This window comes from Falco cherrug, chromosome 1 (assembly GCF_023634085.1).
Source record: "Falco cherrug isolate bFalChe1 chromosome 1, bFalChe1.pri, whole genome shotgun sequence".
Lineage (NCBI taxonomy): Eukaryota > Metazoa > Chordata > Aves > Falconiformes > Falconidae > Falco > Falco cherrug.
The window spans coordinates 68,358,377-68,374,364 of record NC_073697.1 but is presented as its reverse complement, the minus strand read 5'-3'; the positions used below and the strand labels follow the sequence as shown (position 1 = coordinate 68,374,364).

At 38.7% G+C, this 15,988-nt stretch overlaps 1 protein-coding gene across 1 annotated transcript in view; it reads right to left on the bottom strand.

Annotated features, from left to right (window-relative positions):
* Nucleotides 1–15,988, bottom strand: part of COL25A1 (collagen type XXV alpha 1 chain) — a 309,093-nt gene that overhangs the window by 179,028 nt on the left and 114,077 nt on the right. The window lies entirely within an intron of this gene.

Below are 15,988 nucleotides of genomic sequence, written 5' to 3'. Positions count from 1 at the left end.
CTTGTTAGCTGTCCATACAGCACAACCTTTCCCATACCACTCAGACTAATGCGGAAAGCTACTCTAATCGTGAAGGGCAATTCTTTTCAGTCACCTAAGGACAATAACCTTAGCCTCAATTAACGTGCCAGTTTTGAAACTCATATTTCAACTGCAAACTGGAGATGGGTATTTCAGAACACAAATATTCAAGGATAAAGTAAAAAACACAGAAGCATTAGGAATAAAAGGCCACCTGGCCCTGAGTATCTCCTTACTTTAGGATGGCATTAATGCAGTCATCCTGTTTTCTCACAATATCCCTCAATACTGCCTTTCTCTAAAAAGAAATCTAGGTGTTTCTTGAATTCATTTATGCTTTTAGCTTCCAAATAGATTCCCCATAATTTATTCCATATGTTTATCATCCTCTCATGAAACAACCCATAGTCTGAACAGAAATTGAAAAAAGTTTCCCCATCAAGCTGACATCTGGCTGTTGCTTTCTGTTCCTCCTGGGCCTTCCCTGCATCCACACTAAGCTGACAGAGCTACTGATGGAGTTTTCTTTTCTCTCCCCAGTGAGAAATTCATATAACCAGCAGCTCTCTGTGTCTCACCTTATTAAAAAACCCATGCTAAAGCTACAAGATTTTTTAAAAAATAAATAACATGAAAACTATCCTTTTTATACTACTAAAATATGTATTATTTCCTTCAACACGCGCTTCAGAAGCACTATTATGGAAGACCAATAAAGACCAATTATAGAATCTCAGAAGCTCAACTCTCACTTACATCGAAGAAGAGTGCAAACAGGGCACATCCTGGCCCTTGTAATAAAGTTTGCCACACATAGAATTTCACATGACTCTTCTTTATACACCAGTTGAAGGAAAATAATTCAAAATAATCCATTTAATATTAACAGCATTAAAATCTACCCCAAGAAAAATTAGTTCTGTCTTGAATTTATCCCCGTACCTTGGGATTTGGAAGGATCATAGAAGGTGTGCATTAATCTCTTGTCCATGCTACCTGTAAAGTGTTCTGTGAGGGACAACATGCTCTTCCACTCAGAGAAATGCTAGAGCTGGATCCACAGAGAAAATCTACAGGATCCTAAAGGGCCATCCTTTCATTGCATTTTCTGATACAAGTTAATTTGGCTACCATATTTTCACCGAAACCTCGAAAGAAATCAGAATAATATTAATAGCAGAAAACTGATGGAAAACAGTAGAATTCCATGCAGAAACTTGGCTGCCAATGTCATGACACTGCAGAGCACTGCCCTGCCATGGTGGAGCCATCAGGAGCCACCACTCATGAAAAACAAGGGCTACTCTCTATGAACAGCTATTACACCAAAAGAGTAGCTGGCCACTCAGAACAGATGTAATATAAATTCCTTACATCTGCAGCAGACACATCCATACAGGAGCTCTTATGACTACAAGGAAATAGAAATCCTAAATTAAACCAGATCTTGACTTCTTTATTTTGCACACGTACTGCAGAGAAGAAACAGAAGGAACTCACAGTATTACTTAATCACTGTAACACTGTCTTACAGTGTAGTTAACTCCCTGGTAGAAGTTAACCCTCCATTTGACCTAAGTGTCACATATTAAATTACACTGGAAAAATGAAGATAACTTGGGCTTAAGAAATTATTTAATCTTAAGCCTTTGAAATAGAAAAGGAAAAAAAAAAAACCCAAACTAAAAAAAATCAATCAATATATCTGCTTAAAGGAAAAACTGCACCACCAGTGATTTTATTGAGGGAGAAGGCATTAAATGTTCCTGTAGCTGATGACTGAGAAACAATTTCCCTTCTATTTTGCTACAATACATGACATTTTCTTTAAACACAATCCATTAAATACTGTTCTGAAAAATCCTTCAGTTACTGAAAGAGTTTCTAAGGAGCTCAGAGCACTGGAATTTCAAACCCCATAGGAGAATTTGGTTAGAAAGACAGATGTGGTCATATTCATGAAAGCTTGTTTTCCATATTCCTAATCACCTCCAGACATTGTAGAAGTCATATCATGCAGCAAAAGGTATAGTAACATATGCTTTGTTTGCTGTCTACAGTGTGTTATATTCCAAGTAAGGATTAAGTATCTGTTTCAAAACCAAACACAAACTTCAGGCTTCATCAATGGCTAGAAAGTTCCAAGATTGATAACATTACTGAACATACTTGAGAAGAAATTGTTTTTCTTTTGCAAAACAAAGAAATTTAGTATGTAATTTAGAATCCACAAATTCTATTTTACAGACTTTTGACTACATAACCCATTTTAAAAAAATAAATATATGAATCCAGCATCAATAAACAGAAGTCCTCCTCAAAGGTAGTAAAAGTCAGGAATTAATTCCTGTTACAATGTTCACAGGAAGCATGAAAAAAAGCTTCTCTTTATGATGCTAAAACTCTGTTAGTGAAGAGTTTAAAGAAGAAAAAAATAAGGAAAGCCTTCTGCCAGGATTTTTTCCTAAAAGCCTTTTGTTAGCCTATTGCATAAATACTTAATTCTTTATTTTCTGATATTTTGAAGCAATTGTTACCAACTGAATGAACACATGGATAAAGCTTGCTGTCAAAAAACAAATTAAGTCTGAGACTTACCAATGTTTTTATGGGGAAAGAAATTATTAGCAGGTAAAGTTAAATAGATACAACCTCATTAAGCTGTCACATTATATTGCATTATGGTCTTTCAGTTTCTAATGAGATGAGAACACTAAATGTTTACTAAATTATCATTTAAAAAAAAGTTCAAAATATTTCCATTAGCCAATGAAAATTTGCTCCTGTAACACAGAGCAAAAAAAAAAAAAAACCCAACAAACTGATCTGCATGTCTTTCCTTGCTTATTTTTTGAAGAACATAAATAAAGAATAACCACAAATACCATGCCACACTTGCATGGTACAGTTGTTGACAGCTTCAGTCAACAAAAAGAAACATCAAATGTTGATTATATCAAGTTGGTTCTCTACAAAATAAAGACAACCATCAAAGACATACTGATATGTTTCAAAAAATGAATTGCCAACTGGAAATGTGGTTTTAGCAATTTACCCTGTTAACAAAAATAGCCACAACTCAGCCTAATTGGAATGCTAGTCAAGTCTGTTTCTGCAAAATTTGAAGTCAATACCTTTCAGCACCCACATAATATTCCTAAGGCGAAAGCATGATAAATACACTGATACTGCTTCACAAGGTGATATCTTTAATGAAAAGAGATTTTCAACTTGTATTCATAATCCTCTTCCTTTCTTATGTCATTCCATTAACTAAGAAATGATAGCTCAGTCACTGAACCTTCAAGCAAAAGTAGGCTGAAGCAAACATTCAAGGTTTTGCAACTTTTTGATGCATAACTCATGATTTGTTTTCCCAGTGTTGTTCCAGAACTCCTTAATTTTATGGTAACACCTCATAATGAATTCAGATAGCTTTTCTTTTATGGGTTGTTTGGTTTGGTTGGGGTGGAAAATTCTGTATAGCCTTGATTTATACTCCATTTCACACACAAATTTGAGGGAATAGGTCATTCCAGATGCACTACATGACAGTTTTCTGCTGTTTTCCAGATGGGTCTTATCTTTAAGATTTCAGTTTATTTTTATGTTTTCCTATATATTACAGTGACTAGGCACTGAAAGGTTCATGTATCTAGTCAAGGACTAACTGGAATGTGATATTATAGGTTGAGATTAATTTAAAAATAAGATTTTAAGGAGGCTAAATTGACATTGCTTAAGCAAATACAGCGAATACACGACGAATACAATTTTAAAGATGCATAGACTATTTCTCTGGCAAGAACAGACCTCTCAAGCCACAGATATACTTTGTTCCAGTCCTTCTTTACATTCTTACCTGATCATTGAGGACTGTCATTCAACACCAATCTTTTGTCAGACATGCCACTTCAGTATCTGAAGTTGCCACAGCGCTTGGTACAACTGTTAACTATATCTTCAAAAATAATATAAAGAACAAACTCCAGGTTCCCAGTAATTTTCCACCTGCTTTAGCACAAGTTAAATTGCAGAGAAGGACCTGTAGGCTCATTGCCTTCCACCCACGCTAAAAAGCCCTAAAAGGCATGTATTAACAGAAGTTCATTCTACATTTCTTGGTCTTAACCTCCCATCACCTTTTACTTCCCTGTATTTTTTCTGAATACAATTCCTCTAACCCATCTCTTCAGAGAGAAAGGGTGGTTTAGTAATTATTGTAATTTCTTCTTTTACTGTTTATTCACTGCAGAGAGTTGTCTGGGTTCTGGAAGTAATCAACCTGTTGCCTCAAACGCTAGAATTTACATTATACAAATCTTTTGACATTGTGCAAGTCTGAATGATTGCAGCAAAGCATAGACCTTCAGACACAATTACCACTGAGTAGTCATGTGCTGACAATGTTTTTCTTTTAAACAAGGTGTTAATTTCTCAGAAGTTTTCCTTGGTCAGGATAAAGAGAAGCAAGTCAGGACAGTTGTCTGGCCTCAACAGTTGTCTGTTGACACTTGCTGATCTATTGACTTTGTCAGAGGAGACAGTTTCCCACCTAAACACTGCAAAGGGCTAGGGAAAGGAAAAAGCCAGACTAAGCTACTTCGCATTACAGCTCATTGTATCTGGATTGCACCTAGACAGCTTGGCAGTCAGTATGCAAAAAGAGAGAAGCAAGAAAAAGGAGGCTTACCTACTGCAAAGCATGGATTATACTGCTCCTCGTCCTCTTGTGGACGGCAAAAGCTACCAGCACAGGATAAGGACTTCAGAGACAAACCCTCCCACCACCTGCAAAGGTAACCCCAGGACAGAGGGCTCTGCTGCCACTGTCACTACCCCACCAACCCGGCAGCCAGGGATGCAGCAGGCATCCTGCGCACTCCTAGCAGGCTTGTCCAACAGAGCTCAGCTTAATGCCTAGGGACAGCCTGGAAAGTTTTCCATGTTACTCTCAGCGCTCAAGCCACCCTGTTCATCGCCTTCCTATCTCTTTCACAGGGAATGACTAAGTGGTATAGAAAGAGCTACTGACTTTTTTTTTTTTCTTGTTGGTTGTTGATTTGGAGTTTTTGTTTTGCTTTTTGTAGGTTCAGCAGCATCACTAAACCATATTCAAGCTATCAAAACAAGAAAAACTGAATCCACATATTCACCTGTTCAGTCAGTGCAAAAACAAACCAAAGAACAAAGAATTACATATGCTCCCAAACTGGCATTCACTTCAAGCTTTCAATTCAGTTATTTTTCTGGTTGCTATATAGTTGTATGTTTAATATTTCCAGCTAAAAATGAAAGGGTGGTAAAACAAAATCTTATCTATTAAAATTCACTGAATAAGTATATTAGAATAAAATATACTGAAGTTCACTTCAGGCCTCATGAGTTGAAACAGTAATAAAAATTCTTATAATAGAGATTCTTTAAAAAAAAAACTATTCATTCCTTTTCTGCCCAGTTTCTCAATTCCATCAACCAGCCCTCATGGTAACAACTAGGCCAGAAACATTTGTCTAACATAAAATATTGGTGGCAAAAAAAATTCCTTCATAGCTCTATTTGATCAAGTCCAATAGGTGATGGTGCCATTCAGCTATCCGTATGCCCTCCCTCACCTGTTCCACACCCCTTGGCTCAGACACTTCTAGTATCAAACTAATCTTTGCATGGCCTATTCAGAATGGTTTTACATTATCTTTTAGCAGTGTACATACAGCTATTTTTATGCAATGTGCTGTATTTTGTGACTAATATTAAAGCTGTTCTTTAAAAAATTGTATACGTTGTACCAGTGAACCCCGTGAACTGGAGGACAGGGATGAGGAGGAGCAGAATGAAATCCCTGCAGCCCAGGAGGAAGCGGTTAGTGACCTGCTGCTCCACTTAGACACGAACAAGTCTAGGGAGCTGGGTGGGACCCACCCGAGGGTACTGAGGGAGCTGGTGGAGGAGCTCACCAAGCCACTCTCCATCATTTATCAGCAGTCCTGGCTAACTGGAGAGGTCCCAGGAGACTGGAGGTTAGCCAGTGTGACAGCCATCTACAGCAAGGGCAGGAAGGAGGATCCAGGGAGCTACAGGCCTGTCAGCCTGGCCTCAGTGCCGGGGAAGGTTATGGAGCAGACCAGCCCGAGTGCCATCATGTGACATATGGGACATATCCAAGATGCCATGGCCAGCAGGACTAAGGCAGCAATTGTACCCTTCGTACTCAGCACTGGTGAGGCTGCACCTCAAATCCTGTGTTCACTTTTGGGCTCTTCACTGCAAGAGGGACATTGAGGTGCTGCAGCGTGTCCAGAGAAGGACAGCGAAGCTGGTGAAGGGTCTGGAGCACAAGGCTTATGAGGAGCAGCTGAGGAAGCTGGGGTTGTTTAGCCTGGAGAGGAGAAGGCTCAGGAGGGGCCTTATTGCTCTCTAAAGCTACCTGGAAAGAGGTTGTAGGCAGGTGGGGGTAGGCCTGCTCTCCCAGATAACAAGTGACAGGATAAGAGGAAACAGCCTCGAGTTACACCAGGGGAGATTTAGATTGAATATTATGACAATTTTTTTACTGAAAGGTTGGTGAAGCATTGGAACAGGCTGCCCAGGGAGGTGGTGGAATCACCATCCCTTGTGGTGTCAAAAAAATGTATAGATGTGGTGCTTAGGGACACAGCAGTCCTGGGTTAATGATTGGACTCGATGATCTTAAAGGTTTTTTCCAACCTGAATTATTCTATGATTCTGTGGTAACAGCATTTTTAAAAAAAAAAGAAATACTTGAAGCTAGCTTATTTATCAGCTCCTTACAATATTTTAATTAGGTTTTTTAATTTGTTAGGTTGGTATAATTGACCTTGAATCCTATCTTCTTGTAAGAAATTACTCCTCATTCCTGTAAGAAATTAATCCTGAGAGTCTGGAGTCCTACAGGTAAAAAAAATAATATTTTTTACTTTGTTTTAAAATGGAAATGGCAACCAACGTAGTACGAGACATCTGTAAATTACTAAAAATTTCTTCTCCTAAAGTCCTGCAATGATATCTACTGTCAAACACTTCTGCGGAAAAGAATTGTCTTCTCAATGGTGTTTCATTGTATCTCAATTACAGGGGCTGAAGGCATATACAAAATGCCAGACAGCACACTCTCCACAAATATCCTTTAGTCAGGCTCTGCATTAAGATAACCACACATTTAAAATGAGTCAAAACTCTGGAGGCTACAGCATTTAGTCAAGACATACATGACAAGAACTTTGCCTCTAATTTGATGATTACATTAATCTACAAAATGCCCCATTTCTTTCAGTCAAATGATTTCACAAGTTCACCTATGAATAAAAACGGCTCAGCAAGACAGAAGAAATAAATAAGTTGACAAGATGACAGGTGAAGTTCCATATTTTCTTAACACTGGATGAACAAAGAAAAAGATTTTTTTCAAAAGAAATGTAATAGCAGTATTGGACAACTGTGAATAATCTTTTTCCTGATGCATTTCCCTGAACAGCTAAGGGTGGATAAAAGTTCTCTTAACAGAACAGGAAGACAACCGCATCTTTAACCCCCTGATGACAGAAGCAAGTTGTTTTGTAGCTATGGGGAGTGATTTACCACGAATGTGCAAAACAGATCTCTCCCCCTTGATATTACACAGAGCTACAGCACTGCAATTCTAGTGATCACAAATTTTATTCTGCTTGGCATGCTCTTTGGTTATATGAAAGTTTTTTACTTTACAAAAAGTATCTAAATGTAGAATTGTCTTTTTTTGTTGGCAAAAACTCCACCCAACCTCTAAATATTATCCATCTGCTTTTCATTTGAATTCTTTAGCCATACTAAAAAAAACCCAAACAACAAACCAAAATCAAAACCAACCAAAAAAACCCCAAACTGCTTTTAAAAAAAGTGTGTCCTGGTGTTAAACAAACTCCTTTGGAAACCATCAATATTACACAAAGAAGATGATTATTTATTTTGTGTCTGTTACTGTTTTCAAGTCTCTTTCCAAATCTTTACCTCTTGAAAGCATGTTCAGTGATATCAATCAACTGATTGATTTTCTACTCAACACTAGGAATAAAGAGCCTATAATCTGGTTTTAAATTATTGAAACCTGAAAAGCATTTCCAATTGTATCAGTTACAACTACAATTAGGTTTTTACTACTATACATGCATAAGCTTTATCATCAACCCCCCCGCAATCACACCTTACTTTTACTTACATTATGTATTTATTATGTATGTGTTCTCTATGCATCCATCCATATTGGCTTTTCTGGTTTATGTTCTTACTTCCCCCTCAGTAAGCATGTCTCAAGATGGAGGTAGAAGGAGAACTGCAAGAACTTCAGTATTCAAAAGAATGTCAATTACAGGTGAAAGCCCTGAAAGCTGCACTTATCCGAGTGACCAGTTAAGCAGAGAAAGTGGAAAAATAAGAAGTCCCTCATGTTTTTTTCTCTATCTATCCCCTTTCTCTTAACATAACCAAAAAAACATTTATTTATGACAGCAAACTCTACCACAGAGTTCTTTGTCCAGTAGCCACTGGCCTCAAACCAGCTGACTGACTTGCACAGAAATATGAAAGTATCAATGTATCAGTGACATTCTTTTCTGATTTGATACATTAGTTTTCTGAATAAAAACATGGAAACAGGAAACTTCTTCCTTCATGGAAAGTTTGCAGTGGAAAATATTACTTTGACTATGGCCCCGTCTTCAGCTTTCTTTCATCTGATAACCCACCCAAACAGCTGAGACTGTGTAAATACCCACATTCGTGGTACTGCAGGTTACACTTTCCTCAGGAAAGATCAAATATGCTTTTTACAATGTTAATGATGATTTCATCTTTAAGTAGCAAGATGAGGATAACTTACAAAACCTCTGATGGATCTATCTTCAGATGCATTGTGAAGTATTTTTTATTAGCCTACAAAACAGTATTTTTTACTGATTTGTTTTGCTGGAAGTTGTGCATCAAAGACAATGAGTCTGAGACACAGTCTTCTATGCTCTTCTCAACTCCTGCATATGGTTTTCCACCCAGATTGCAATTCAAGATTGCAGCTCTGATGCACAGAGCTGGGAAAAGAGTTTACTTTAGTCCTAACAGTAGTAATCTGAGGTGTTTTTTTTTTTTTTACAGGGATACTTTTTGTTCTTTGTTCTTGCATATATTCATCAGGTGCCACGGTATTTTCATTATGGTGATTTGTATGTGATGTAGTAACACCTCTCAGTTCATTCTGAAATATGAATTACAGGTCTTTTCTTACAGGTCCAAAAATGAAGAAATTTTGCACAAAATTATGACAGACAATAGAGCATAGGAAAAATACAGTGTGTATATCTTGTCTTTCCCCAACAGAGCATCAAAATGAGATGATTTTTGAGAAGGTGGTGAAGTAGGGTAAGAATCCACATGATGGAGGGTGGGGTGGGTTAGAAAATGGTCATCACTGATGAAGAAGAGTCTCTAGGTGACCAGTACAAGTGCAAACATCTGTGTGTTCCTAAACCACACCTTGACACCTGCAAGATCACCACCTGTGGAACATAAATTGGCTGAGACTAAATAATAAAGCAATTTACAAGCCTGAAGTGCAAGGAGCTTTTCTTCACACATTCGTAGGCAAAATTGGAGCTCCAACAAGTGTCACTGGACATGGTGTTACAGAATGGGTAATATAACTTCCTGCATTTTTCAAACATGGTAAGAGAATAACACTTCGGAAAACATTACTTAACTGTTTCATTATTAATTTGCTTCCTCTGATAAAATAATTTACACTGCAGCAAAAACAGGAAGAAGCTGTATGCTGAGGAATCTCCGTTCTAAAGAGCACTCTAGACCAAGTATTATTATGCCTTCCTTGGTATTGTACAGGGTATACAGACAGAAAGAAAGGAAACTATGACTCACATTTTCCACTCAATTTATACAAAGCTTCTATTAACATACCAACAACCAAATACGTGCAGCAAGGAGAGCGTAATCTCTTCACCAGTAAATGTAAACTATATGTTCACATGCACACACATCAAAAGGGTCTGATTACACTCAGTGTAATTAGAAACTCAAATAGTTTGTGATATCTAACCCCAAGATGCATGCACAGACTTGGGACCATATTTAATCCATGGTAGGAAACTCACAGGTTGTATGGATTTCCACATTTCATTGAAGCACTGCAGTAAAACAGATTTTGATCATGTTTTTCATATTTCAGTAGCATTTGGCTCTAATACATTGTAAGAAAATATAATTCATATTAAGCTTCACTGTGGAGCCCCATTGTCAAATTCCAGTTCAAACCTACCTTGTCAATGCCGACTCATAGAGGGTTCATCTATTGACCTTCTGACCAGTAAAGAAACAGATGATTATTAACCCATTTCTGTCAATTTATGAAGTGACAGTTTATCTACCTTTTAGGAAGCAAAGATTTCTCAGCATTCCTCAACTTTCACTACATCATAAAAGCAGCTGTCTTGCACAAACACTATTGTGTACCTGGGAAGATGTTGTTCATCATCCTTCCTAGCATATGTCTATGAACAGCAAATAGTATGAAAACCTAACTCTCAATTCTAAAGAACTGATGTTCCCCAGGGTTCAGCATTGGGGCCAGTCCTGTTTAATATCTTCATCAGTGATCTGGATGAGGGCATTGAATGCACCCTCAGCAAGTCTGCAGACAATGCAAAGTTGGAAGGGAATGTCGATCTGCTGGAGGGCAGGAAGGCTCTGCAGAGGGATCTGGGCAGGCTGGACAAATGGGCTAGAGGCCAATTGTGTGAGGTTCAACAAGGAGAAGTGCCAGGTCCTGCACTTGGGTCACACCAACCCCACACAATGCTACAGGCTTGGGGAAGAGGGGCTGGAAAGCTGCCTGGGGGAAAAGGACCTGGGGGTGCTGGCTGAACGTAAGCCAGCAGTGTGCCCAGGTGGCCAAGAAGGCCAACAGCATCCTGGCTTGTATCCGAGATGCCATGGCCAGCAGGACTAAGGCAGCAATTGTACCCTCCCTACTCAGCACTGGTGAGGCTGCACCTCAAATCCTGTGTTCACTTTTGGGCTCTTCACTGCAAGAGGGACATTGAGGTGCTGCAGCGTGTCCAGAGAAGGACAGCGAAGCTGGTGAAGGGTCTGGAGCACAAGGCTTATGAGGAGCAGCTGAGGAAGCTGGGGTTGTTTAGCCTGGAGAGGAGAAGGCTCAGGAGGGGCCTTATTGCTCTCTAAAGCTACCTGGAAAGAGGTTGTAGGCAGGTGGGGGTAGGCCTGCTCTCCAGATGACAAGTGACAGGATAAGAGGAAACAGCCTCGAGTTACACCAGGGGAGATTTAGATTGAATATTAAGACAATTTTTTTACTGAAAGGGTGGTGAAGCATTGGAACAGGCTGCCCAGGGAGGTGGTGGAATCACCATCCCTGGAGGTGTTTAAAAAAACACGTAGATGCGGTGCTTAGGGACATGGTTTAGTGATGAACTTGGCAGTTCTGGGTTCACAGTTGGACTTGATCTTAAAGGTTTTTTCCAACCTAAACTGATTCTAAGGTGTGCTGGGATAACACCAAAGAAAAGTGTTTGATTTGCCTAAGAGAAGGGGAAAGGCATAAGGCAAGACCATAGCTGTAACTCAAGATGTCACATCATATGGTTCTGACTTGGCTATTTGCAGCATGAGAAGCAAGTTGGTATGATGTGGTCCTACCTGCCTTGCATACCAGCAGGTACAGCCAGTCAGACCGTGGCAGTACAGTGGCTCCATTTCTCTATATGAACATCCAACACTAAGTAGACACCACAGGAAGCCTCAACTTCAGCTCTCAAGGTCCAGTGCCTTGTCTCCCTTTGGTGATAGAAGCAGAACAGGATTTGAGGTTTGGATAAGGGATTAGTCTCATGGCAGTACACTACCTAACTCCTTTATTTCGTGGAGAGGGCTTGCGGAAAAGCTCTAATAGTTCTACAGAGAATAAAGTTCTGTAGTAAGACCTATATGATCATACACTATATGCTTTGATATCCCTTGAGTGATGCAAAGTACTTTATATTCATTAAGAACACATGAGAACAACTTTCATACTGAAGCATGCAGACTTTGACTTGTGCCAATTGCCAATTCAAATCTGAATAAAGTTTTCCAAATATACTTATTCAATGTTACTACTTTTATTTGGCTCTGTAGATCTTATTATTTAAAAATAACAATGAAAACAGTGTTCAGGATCAGCATGTTAAAGAGTTGGCAGTAACGTATCAAAGCACAAAGGAAAAGAGATGATTCACTATTTCTGCTCCATACTGCTGAAGTACCAAATCTTTACAGTAAGCTTTATCATTTAACCGACTACTACTACTATTTTGGCACATAGTAGTCCAAGGACATCAGCCTTGGGTTCCACATTAAACAAAAATAAAAATAGTCACATCCTTTTTATCCATAGAGTAGAAAGCTATCAATATGATGGACATGAATGCCAAAAGGGAAAGGTTCTTAGCAGAGAAACCTTCACCAACCAAGCCACCCTTAACAAAAGCTAGTAGAGCTAGTGAATTATTCACATACTTCCCTGATTTTCCATTTTGAAATGCCCCTTTCCCTCTAGAAAAGCTATTTATGTAAGGGATTATTGTTTACCATTTGCATTTACTCAATGGGGCATTTTTCAAGTGTTTCATATATAGTTGTTTACCATTGAGCAGAGGAAGAAAGTAATTTTCCATGGAATAGCAGTAGTTTTCAAGATTTAGTGCAAATCCAAAGGTTCAGGTGGTTCATAAAGGACCCCATAAAAGCTTACATTTCAAATGCAGCTCACGTACAAAATTGTCAGAACTATAGAAAGAGTAAGAAATCCTTGTGCAAATCAGCCACATTGTTCTTTTCACTACTACTGCTCAGAACAAATAGTTCCATGATTACAGCTCAGACTATATTTAGGATAAAGTAAGCAAAAGGCATCCTGTTGAGAACAAGAAAGAATGGAAAGGGGAAAAAAAAAAAAAAAGAAAAAAAAGATGACTATAATTTCTGGGAAAAGCTTAAATACTGTTGTTGATAGAAATAGTTTTCCTTTTCCATAAGGTATATTCAAGCGGTTTGTAAACTTTTCCTTGCTTACTCCTAGGCAGTGAGAAGCAACTAGACAGCTATCCATTAGGGGAAAGACTTTGATGTGTCTGCATGACTAATAAACACACGGATAAAAATATATTCCTGTAAAGTTTATAATCTATTTAACATATAGCTTATCCTCAGTGGAAGGGAGCACAGTCCTTCAAGATGTCACACTATAATGGAAACCTGTCAGAAGAAACGTGCTGCATAGCCAAGGATCAGAAAAAAAGTTTTCACAGCCAATACATGTATTACTAAACATATATTTATGTTGTCACATAAAATTCAGTATTTTCAGGGAAAAGGTGATTTTCAGGACCTTTAAAACTAGTTTGAAAGCATGCTTTTGTCAGACATTAATCAAAAGCTGTTCACTGACTATATGCAGTATCATTACAACAATTAGCTTAGTTTGCCAAGTTGAAATATTTTATCTCCCTGTTTCTGCAAATTTAGCTGTGTTTGAAAGATAATATTGACTCACTCACATACAGCCTAATTTGGGGTGTGTGTGGGATAGGGACAGACAGTCTTTGGCCACCTCAGTCTTTTACTCCAAAAAGACTAAGCCAGCACACTTCAGATGTGCAAGATGCCACATTTTCTTGAGGAAAGACAGTTCATCAGCCAAAACTCAAAGTAAAAGTGCAAATAAAGACAAGCCAACAGCTCCAGCCCCTACTTACATCTCTGAACTTCCCAGCAGTTCTCCCCTCACTAGTATCACTTCAAAGGAACAAGCTTCAAATGATCGAAGCTCCCCATAATGAAAGAGAACAGCCATGCTCTTCTGCTGAGACAGATGTACTCCTCCAGGTGCGAGACACACAGATTTTTAAATCCAAATCCTTCTTGTTCCAGCAAAGTTAAACCTGAAGTTATTATACCTCCAAAACACATATATGTGCTCTTCCAAAAGTCTATATGAAATAATACTTTCAAATTCCTCTAGCCCTTCTCTATCTACATGCAGTTTGGTCTTCTAAAACAGCCACCCCCACTCTAAAGCCAGGAGGGAGGTCACAGCCTGGTCCCAGGTGCAGGGATGCACCTCCAGCCCCTCACCACACCATTTACAGCTGGTCCTGTCACCCCCAGTCACACCTGGGCACCTCAGCCTCTTCCTAACAGGCCATTCACAGCAGCTGTGGCACCCCTGTTTCCCCAGCTCACTCAAGGGAAAGAAAACACAGAATTCAACACACAATCACTTCAACTCTCTTTAAGGTTAAATGTTGTAAATTAGTAAAATTTTATGCTTTCAACCAATCAACACAGAAAACAGTTCTGCTTCATCGAAATGTCAGTGTTTCACTTGATTCCCTCACTTGATTAACTTGATTCCCTGAGACAGGATTAAAGTTTTCAGTAAAGGGGCACTAGAAAAGGCAGTTATCTCATAGTTCAGACTCAGTTCTACACACACGACATTTAGTACATTCACAAATTAAAAAAAAAAAAAAATCATGGCTTCCATCCAAATTAAGGTGATGCATAGATCACTGCATCTGTATCCAAAATTTATTGATACTCTTGATACTGATATTTCCCTGCCACTAGCTACATAACCAAAAACATACCCTTCACGTCAGCTGTTCAGGGAAAACTAGGGAAATTGCAACACAACACAAACAAATCCTTCAATAAAGATAATGAGACAAACTGCTGGCTCTTGTTTTGGCCCTATAAACAGGGAGACAAACTCCCATACCTCAGTCCTGAATAATCATCAGATTTGAACAAATCCATAAATTTGGCTTTTTCTTTTCAGTTTCACATTCTAACAGCTTTATGTTGGACACTGTGGTGACCTAATAAAGTGAATCTGCTGTAATTGTTAAACTTTCTACTCCTCCAACAAATAAAAAGCACACAAATATTTCACATACGTATTCCACTTTTGGTCTATGTATATGCTTTGCTTACATCTATCTTGTTTTAAAGCCAGGCCAGCAAGAATGTAAATCTTCAAACAAGGAGGTATGTTGATACATAACATTTAATACACAGCTGACTAAACACCGTAAAGTGTTTGCTTCAGTGTCATTACCACCTCTGCCCACACTGAGAATATCAAATACTGTATAATCACAGTGCTATGACAATAACAGTTTCACAGAAGGCTGCCTGTGGGACCCGCTAGTACTATAATGGCTCCGTGAAACCTAGTGTGCTCCTGGCTAGAAAAAGTGGTGGGTTTTGCAGAAGAGTGCTCTGTGTGCCTGTGTATTTGCATCTGTAAATGTTTGCATGTGTGCATGTGTATAGTAGATATGTATTTGCCCACTGTATCAATATTAGGTCTTCAAAGAGATTGATTTTAATAATCATTGAACATTTTAAAATAGACTTTAAAGGACTTAACATTGCATAAATGCCAGGAGAAATTCTTATTCTCAAATAACAGCACAGGTTGGATCTTCAAAAGAGCCTAAGGGTGTAACGTACATCATAAAGATACAGGAGCTAGCTCTGAGTGAACCCATAGCAGGTGTAAGACTCAATATAGCCCTGCTGGCATGGAGCTCTGCACTGCTCAGCAAAGTGAATTGTCATGCATGGAGCTCCATATTGAAGCTGCTGAACTGCCTTTGCTATTGCCCCCAGCGAGATTCTCTAAAGCTGAGCACAAACTCAGTGCAAAAGAATCAGATCAATACTAAAGCTTCCAAATATCCAGTATCAGGCATCTGGAAACTTCTTTTGCTGTTGCTGAACTTCATGCAGAACTGCTAGTTAACAACTACAAAGCCCTTTCGATTAGGAGCGAGAACTTATTGTTGTGAGGATTAACCTCATATTTCAGTTTGCTTTAAAAATAACAAAGGCTTCAGCTATCTCC